This window comes from Pogona vitticeps, chromosome 2 (assembly GCF_051106095.1).
Source record: "Pogona vitticeps strain Pit_001003342236 chromosome 2, PviZW2.1, whole genome shotgun sequence".
In the NCBI taxonomy this organism is placed as follows: Eukaryota; Metazoa; Chordata; class Lepidosauria; order Squamata; family Agamidae; genus Pogona; species Pogona vitticeps.
Genome location: NC_135784.1, coordinates 152,147,003 through 152,156,106, shown reverse-complemented (window position 1 = coordinate 152,156,106; position 9,104 = coordinate 152,147,003).

The window sequence follows — 9,104 nt, the reverse complement described above, 5'->3', positions numbered from 1 at the left end:
TTAAATTCCTCGTCTTTTTCCCCCTTTTTTCCCGTCATTTCTGTTTGTAAGTGGAAGCGCCGGCTGCAAGTCGAAGCAAAATTTTGCAGCCGGAGCTGGTCGTAACTCGAAATGGTTGCATGTCGGGATGTTCGTATGTCGAGGCACCACTGTACTGTATTACTATTTGTAAAAATATTTATACCCTACCTTTCTACTCAAAAGGACCCCTGGTGGCTTACAATACTAAAACAAACAATATTAAAAGCTCAAAAACAATAATTTTTTTATAATACTGGAGAAGAATTATACATCAAATTAAACACTAGTGGAAACAGTTTAAAACCATTCTAAAATGCATTTTTAAAAGCAGCAGCCTGTTTTTAAGAAGACCCTCTTAGGCAACCAGTCACTGAGACAATGCCTGCCTAAAGAGAAAGGTCTTTGCCTGCCTGCAGAAGGACAACAAAGAGTTGGCCAGCCTGGTCTTGCATGGGAAGGAGTTCCACAGCTTGGGAGCAGCAACAGAGAAGGCCCTCCCACATGTCTCCACCAAACTCACCTATGAATGTGGCTGGATCAAGCAAAAAGCCTCCCCTGATGATTTTCATACCCTCATAAACGGAGATGCGGTCTTTAAGGTAGCTTCGAGCCTAATCGTTTTGGGCTTTATAACTTCTGTCCCACCTACCCCCACCTACATCAGAGATCATACTGTTTCAAGATCTGATTTCTCCATCATCATACACTACTGGATCTTCACCTCCTTTTCTTCCTAGATGCACAATTCGGAAAAGTAAAGCAATATGAGCATGCTGCCTGAGCTGAGTAAAAGCAGCAGACCCAAGCTGGGAGAAAGCAACATCAAGTATCCAAAAAGATGATGCAGAGACGAGCGAAGCACCACTGTTTGGAGCCCTTTGGGGAAGAGAAAGATCTATTTCTGGCCAAATTATGACTACTGCTGCCTTCCCTTTTTGCATTTTTAAATGAGTGTGTCCTGGAATGCCGGGGGGGGGGGAGAATAAAGATGTCCCTGGGGGCTACATGCAGTTTGCCAGCTCTGTGCTGCCCACCCATGATCTAGCAGATTGCTGGAGTAGATTGAACTGAAGCACTTACAGACTGATTTGGAAATTATTCTGAGGACAGAAGAAGATTGTGCCCCTGTGGCCCTCAGGTTGGCACCCATGCCCTAAAGAGATGCTCTGTCAGCTAACAGGGTAGAAGATCCAAATGGCAGCTCCTCCAAACTATTGGGCACTCGCCACAGCACTGTTTCTGCTGCTGCTCCCCACTGCTGCCCCCAGGTAAGCTCACCAATATAAGTTATCAAAAGACACGGCACCAAGGTCCTCCACACACATCCCAACCAGAGCCAGTCCATTTTAGGAATAGATGGGAAGCAGAACAGAGACGGCAGGTACACATAAACAAAGGTATCAGCCAAGCATCTGAATCTGTTATCCAGTTATCAGTGAACCTGGCATGCAAACAAATATGTGAACCTGGATCTCCCAAGCTCAAGTGGTGGAGGAAAAAAAATGGATTAGGTAGAACTCCAGATTGGTTTGGATTAACTTGTATATCATATAGACAGTGGGAAATGATATGAATCTGAGAGCCCCGATCCTAGAGCAATTTCTGTATTATTTTCCTCTCCGTTAGGGTGTCCACGTCCCATGCTCTAAACATTTTCCATGCCCCAGAAAGGGATGGGTCTCTAGGCTTTCTTTGAACGGCTATATTCCCAGATACAGGGATTCTGCCATTTCCTTTTGGCTTTATCTGTGTCAAGATGCTTAAGCTTCCGAATAAAAAGAGTTCTGCAACTTTGGAACATACACTGTAGAACAACATGTGAGTGAATGTGATGTGTACACAGAGGCCGTTGCAGGTCAGGAGAGAAATAGGGCAAATCTCAGTTGACCCTTTGGGCATTAAATGTATGCATGTATCTATCTGTTTGCCCATCTATCTGTGATTACGTTGCCAGATAATAGAGGCTTTTCCTAGCATAGCCTCACTGCCTATTAATAGCTGCCTATTAATAACTCTTGAGACTAATGGCAGAGTTGTTCATCAAAATGAAATGAGTGTGAACTGGGGAAATTATCGCTTGGCCTTTAATCAGCAGCAGGCATTGCATGTTCACACCAGATAATGTGGCAGCCAGCAGTCATTCCTGATAACACAGACATTTGCAAAAAATATGGGAAACAAGCCTTTATCTTGCTTTGATTTAAGAGAACTGGAAGAGAAAGGCAAAATTCTCAAGAATGCAGTGGCCTTGCCAGGGGAGGACTCCAAAAAGGGAAGGTTGGACTGCAGGCAGAGCCAGGATTCATACACCCCTAAAACACAGGCACGGAGAGGGACATCCTCAGGAATATGTATGTATCTTGGAGGGAAGGCTCCGTCCACCAGAGAAGATACCTCCTCAAAGGCCTCCAGCTGAGCTTTGGGTGGATCCCCAATAGCTCAGCAAAGTAAGGACTGTAAAGGTGTTGGACACAACATCACCTCTGAATTGCAGATCTTACCAGCTAGCCTTATCTTTCTTGCTGCTTGTTGTGACTGATCAGTTGGTGCTTTCTTGCTCATAGACTGTGTTTAGCTTTGTCTCTCAAAATATCCCCATGTCCTTATTATTCTGGACTCTGAACTCTTACTTGTTTTTGGTTTTAGGGTCCCCCTTGCTTGGTTTCCTGACCCTTACTTTTTTGTTTTGCTTTGTTTTTGTTTTAATCTTGGACCTTTGCAGTCACTCTAAATCTCTTTCAAGATTCTTCTTGCTGGCTGGTCTACACATGTCACGTGGGACTGAAGAGTAGGCATGTGCACTCTTTTCAGACAAATGAACAAAAACCAAACCAAATCAGGCATATCATTGTGATTCCTGAGCAGCTACAAGGTGGAGCGAAGAACCACTCTATGTACATGGTGGTGGAGGAGCAATACCACAATGGATCCTTCACATCCTGTTTGGATCCAAAGGAAGGCAGTAGATGGAGATGCTGGTGCCAAGGGATAAAGGGAGCAGCTGAACTCCCTAATAAAGACCAAGATCTTCCCCCAGATACTCCAACCACAGAAGCACTGGAGAGGCCTCAGCCTAAGGTCACCATGAATAACCATCCCCTTGCAGTCAGCCAGTCCTCTGGCCATTTTGGAAAGCTATAGGGTGAGCAAAAAGACATGCATCACTGTTTTGTGGGTTCTTTACTAGAGTTTTGAAAACTAAGCTGAGTGAGAGAAGAAAGAAAAAGAACATTGAAGGACATTGAAGTATTATGTGAGTATCAGGATAGGTTGGCTAAAATCCTGTTAGCGCAACTACACCACATTGTTCACCATTTTCCAGAAACAAAATGTTTGTAATTCCACCCTCCCAAAGGCAGCAAAGCCTCTCGTGGAATCCCTTTCACGATGGGGAAGCTGCTGGTTGCTCCAAGGTGGCCAGGGGTGGGGGTGGGACAGGATGGCAGAGGAAACCTTTTAATTCCAAAAGTGCCGCTACAAGCCATGTCACCCCAATAGTGACAATTTTCAGAAATTAATGACCTCTCTCCATCCTTGGTAAGGAAAAGAGCACCACTGCCTCTTATACAGACCACACTTCCAAACACCTCCTGATGAAATATGACGAACGGTAGCACTTACCGGTTGGAAACAGGACAACCTCTTCCACTCATTGGCTCCTGGATTAGTTATTTTCATTTTGGCTTCTAGAAAGATGTTTAGGACTCTCTTTGGGGAGACTAAACCTTGCACCATGTGTGACCTAGGTCATTTGTCCAAGACCACCTCAAGATACAAGCCAGAGAATTAATTAAAAAAAATTGGACTGCACAGAAATTGGACAGACTGACACTGAAAGTCAAAGTAAAGGAAGAATCAGAATATTATCAAACAGGAAACCTGTTTTATCAAGGCTAGAAGCACGCTGTATGTACTCTAGTTGTATTAACAAATGATTATAAGCGGAACCCAGGTGATACAATGTTAAATAAGCACAGATGGATCTTATAAATATTAATAATTTTTTTAAAAAGATATAAGCCAGAGAAGACAACAAGGCTTTCCAATGTCCAGCTGCGCCTCTTTCCAAGCTCCTCCAGAAAAAAGGAACCGTTGTCGGCCTTCCTAGTTTTATTGTGCTGCAACTCCCATCATCCTCACGCAGCACAGCATGGACCACTGGGTTTGCAAACCAGCAATATCTGCAGCTCGCTCTCACTCATACAGGAACGGCTTGCCATTTTAGCACCACCACTTTATCATGACTGTCACAAAAGTGAAGTGTGGCACAGCTGCTTTTTGCTTCCTGTGTCACATGGCGTAAAGTTGTGGGTATCGAGTACCTTAACTAATTTATCCTGAAGCACACGAAGGTCAACTAGGGTGCAGCGCTCAGAGACCAGAGTGAGAAAAGTTCTTGACAGCAGCAAAGGGGGCAGGGCAAGGGGGGGAGAGAAAGCTCTGGTTTCTGTCAAGCCATGGCTGAGGTTACTCAGGCTGCCCCAGCAAGTGGCTTCACCAGCGTTGCTGCCGCAAAAGGGCCGGCGGTGCATGTCTTGCTGGAGATGAACACCGATAAAGGCAAACTGCACAAAGGCAGCTCAAAGTGAAAGCAAAAGTTTTATAGCTAGGAATTATGGGTAAGGGGGGTAAGTCAAAAACAAAGAAAACTCTGGACATTTTCAAACAGATTTGTTTGCTTGTAAGGACTTCAAGTGGCTTTCCCTCACCTTTTTGGGGAAAAAAGGTGTTTTTATGGATACATAATATTCACCTTTGTAACCAATCCAAGCTCCCCAAACCTCAAAACACACCATTTCTGTGGCAGAAGGTTTTCTTTGCTAGTTAGCCCCAGAGGGAAATAAAATAGTGAAGTTCATGATTTTATGAAGGAGACTGGGATGACATTCCCCCAGTTATCGTAGTTGACTGCTTTCCAGCATCTGGTCTGTTTAGCGTTGGGGTGGGGTGGGGGATATCGCACACATACACACCTTCTACAAACATAGTTGTGAGTGTTGTGTGAAAAATGACTGTTTTAGTATGATGAGTTTTTAATGTGGGGTTGGAAAAACCTCCCCTCCCCTACTGTCTGGCTTCTTCGAGCCAAATCTTTCAGGGACTGTATGTCCTGCCTTGAGTATTTTTCTGCACTTTGAAAAAAATATGTGAGGGGGCAGTGGGGTTTTTTTTAAGTGGAGAGTGGCAACATCTGGACACCTCCCCCCAATAAAATGTAGTAAATGAGGCTGGTTGATAGAAGAATAAAACACTTCTTAGAAACAATAGTGTTCTTTGAACACCCCCTCCCCACTCACACCCCTTCCCCCAAGCAGGCAACCAAGGAAGCAAAGAGATCGCTCTTGCCAAAGGTATGCAGTGCTGGCCTGCAGAGTGTTTTTGAGATTAGACCAGAGGCTGCAGGTTAAGTGTCCCACCGTTATTAAACAGTTATTTGTGACATACATTCATGAGAGTGATGAAAATACGGAAACGTACTTGGTGTATTTTTTTACACAAAAATGAATTAATCAGAACATAAAATTAAGGAAACTGTTTTATTCTGGCATGAAATAGCACACGATTGACAAAGAAAAGAATGGCCATCTCTGTGCCCAATGCTCAATAGTTCATAAACAAACACCACATTTCAATACAATTATTGATCTGGTTACTAAAATACCTTCTTGAAACTGCAGCCCCCCCCATGTTCTTTAGACAGTTAATGTTTCTTGGTTACATTGCTCAAGCACAGACCATGGCAAGACCTTTTCTGACTACAATGTCCAGAAGCCCCCAGTCCTTTGGCCATGCTAACTGGGAGATCTTGGAGTTATGCATTCCCCCACCGCCCCCAAAAGAGAGTAACTATTCTAAACATTGCTCAAAGATGTAGAACACTGATCTCATTATTTATCTTTTCCCCTGAACCAACTGATCTGCTATTCGGGACAAGTTTTACTTCTGATATCTCCTCTTAAAATGTAGAAAATAATAACCAGAAAGTAATTACACCTTATGCACCTGTAGCAAGGTAATATGGTGACAAGGTGACAAATCACTCTTTTGTGTGGTTCCTGGCAAGGTACTGTATAGCAAAAGCATGCATCCCTTAGCAACTTGATAAGCTTCAATCAATGCAAGCACTTATCTCCATGCAATTTACACCCCACCAGTATACAAAAGAACATCTAAGATAACACTATTGGAGTAGCCTGCGTCTGGTAAAAAAGAACAAATTAACTGTGAAGATTCTTAGTTATCCAGGTGAGGTTATCTGGAAGTTAAATCATGGCAACTGGACTTCTTTCTTGTTAGGTTGAAACGTTTCACTACTCCTCCAAGTAGCTTCTTCAGTCTGGGGAGAGTTGGTGAGAGACTAGAGAATATCCCTGCACAGGTGGCGTTCACGGGAGTCCAGCCCCATGGGATGCGGACTCCACAATTCTACCAATGGATCCGCAGCATGCAATCTGCTCACCACTCCTAGCAGGAGGTGGGAGGACAAGCCTCGTTGTAAGATCAAAGAATGGCAAGTGGATCACATGCTGCAGATCCATTGACAGAATTGCGTGGTCCGCGTCCGCGGTGGATTGGTGAGTGGACCGTCCAGCCCCATGGGGCTAGACCCCCGTTAATGCCACCTATGCGGGGGCATAGGTGGCGAATACCCCCATCTCTACAGGAGACTCCTGATATATCCTCCACGTTGGTTCACCTCCCCCTGGTCTGAATACCTATTCAGACCTATTCAGACCAGAGGGAAGTGAAACAAATGTGGAGGATATATTAGGGATCTCCTACCAACTCTCCTCAGACTGAAGAAGTTACTTGAATGAGTGCAGCCTAACAAGAAATAAATTATCTTAACATTTTAATGTGTTTTTTTAAATTTTACCTATATTTCATATATACCCATAATTTTAAATTGTGCAGTGCTCTGATACAAAGAAAGAAAGAAAGAAAGAAAGAAAGAAAGAAAGAAAGAAAGAAAGAAAGAAAGAAAGAAAGAAAGAAAGAAAGAAAGAAAGAAAGAAAGAAAGAAAGAAAGAAAGAAAGAGATTTTATCAGCTTGTTTATTTCCTTTGCCTCAACTGCCCATGGGCAGAGCAGGGGCTTGTTCCTTTTTTCAGACTTCAACTCTTAAGAGTTCTCCAGCCAACATGACCACTTGTAGTGGGAAAAATGTTATTTTTCTCATAGTTCTACCCATGGCAAGTTAGCTCTACAGGGAAGATTCCTAGGTCAGGAGTGCATATGCGCTGCAAGGAAAAATATTCTGGATTCTGTACCTGACACTTCCTAGAGGGTGCGTGGAGGCAACAACAAAAAATATACCAAGGAGAGCCACTGTCACTCAAACCAGACATTGGCATGACAAGGTAGCAAGTTCAGCATCCATGGTAAAAAATTTCTCTTCATGGTTATGCATCCCAGATATTTTTATACCATTGCCTAAGTGATAAGTGCTCCTTGAGGACTTTTGAGATCTTATGGTAGTTATGCACTTATATCATCCACAGAAGTTTCCAGTGGCAGTTGCTTTGGAAGTATTCCTTCCACCTGCATTTCCAAATGTCTGCACAGGCTGACTTTGTCTGTTTTACGGTGCCTTCATAAGGCTTAATCAAGAGTCAGATTCTGCATGGATCAACCCTACTGTTTACCTGACTGTATAACATGCAATCCTCCATTTGAAGGCACCCTTCATTTAAAACCTGTATTGTCCAAGTCCAGTTCAAAGATAGGGAACCACAAGAAGAGGGAGTAAGGACCCTGAAGTTGTCCTTAAAAGGGTACCACATGGATCTCACATTGGATAGGCAGGTCACTGGGTCACTCCCCTCCTTTATTGTGGCAGGTTTAGCATCCAATTGTTATCCCTCCATTGTGTGTGTCTATGTGTCTAAAATGCATCGCCTCTTTTTGATGATGGATAAGTGGCCACCCTAAGCAATTCAGTACATATCTTTAGGTTTGGTGCTGTGAAGTAGCTCTAGAAGAAAAAGCAGGAGCTCATGGCATGTAGTGTCTCTCTGCCTGGTGACCCAGGAAAGCATAGCATAGATTTCAACCAGTGCCCTGAGACCTGGCAAGCCTATTTGATCGGTCCATTAGGCAAGATAACATGTGTTCACTTGTAGGATGGCACTGAATTACAGAAGTTCTGACCCCGAGAGAGGCCCAGAAAACAACCACTAGAAATCGGGCCTCCTCGGGGGTAGCACCACGGTTATGGAAATCTCTTCCACCTGAAGTCCGCCTGGCCCCATTCACTGGGCCCCTTCAAGAAGCTACTGAAAACCTGGCTCTTGAGACAGGCCTTCCCTGAACAAACTATACTCTGATACAATCGTGTCCAAAAATATAACTTCTATCAGACTGCCATGCTCCCTGTTTATTTTCTTCTATGCTTTCAATTGTATTTATTGTATTGTGATTTTATCCTCACTTCACTTTATGATTTTTGATTTTCACCCCTATGTATTAATGTCGCTGTTTGCTATTTTGTTACTCTGTTGTTGTTGTTGTTGTTGTTGTTGTTGTTGTTGTTGTTGTTGTTGTTGTTGTTGTTGTTGTTGTTGTTGTTGTTGTTGTTGTTGTTTGTTGTAAACTGCCCAGATTGGCCTTGGATGCCAGATGGGTGGTATATAAATCAAATAAATAAATAAATAAATAAATAAATAAATAAATAAACAAACAAACAAACAAACAAACAAACAAACAAACCACAACAACAACTCAGAAGTTAATTCATATCACAGCAACTTCCCAGGTAGATTAGGACCTGCTGCCCCTACTCAGGTACCAAATAGTTTAAAACCCCAAAGTTAGCTTCTACATATTTAAAATACAGAAATCATTTATGGACAGGCAGACGTTCATATTCTCCGTTCAGCAGTGGTTCATCAATTTTGTTGGGAGACTTATCTTTTTCTCCCTTCCAACTTGAAAGAATCTGTTCCGAAGCAGGCCCTTAAAACTCTCCTCATGTGCTGGGAAGGAAGATAACATTGAGCAGAGAAGAACAGGGAGCTGGCGAGGCTGCCTCCTCTCTAGTTTCCATCTGACACAATAATCTCTTATTTGCCTTATTTTTTTAA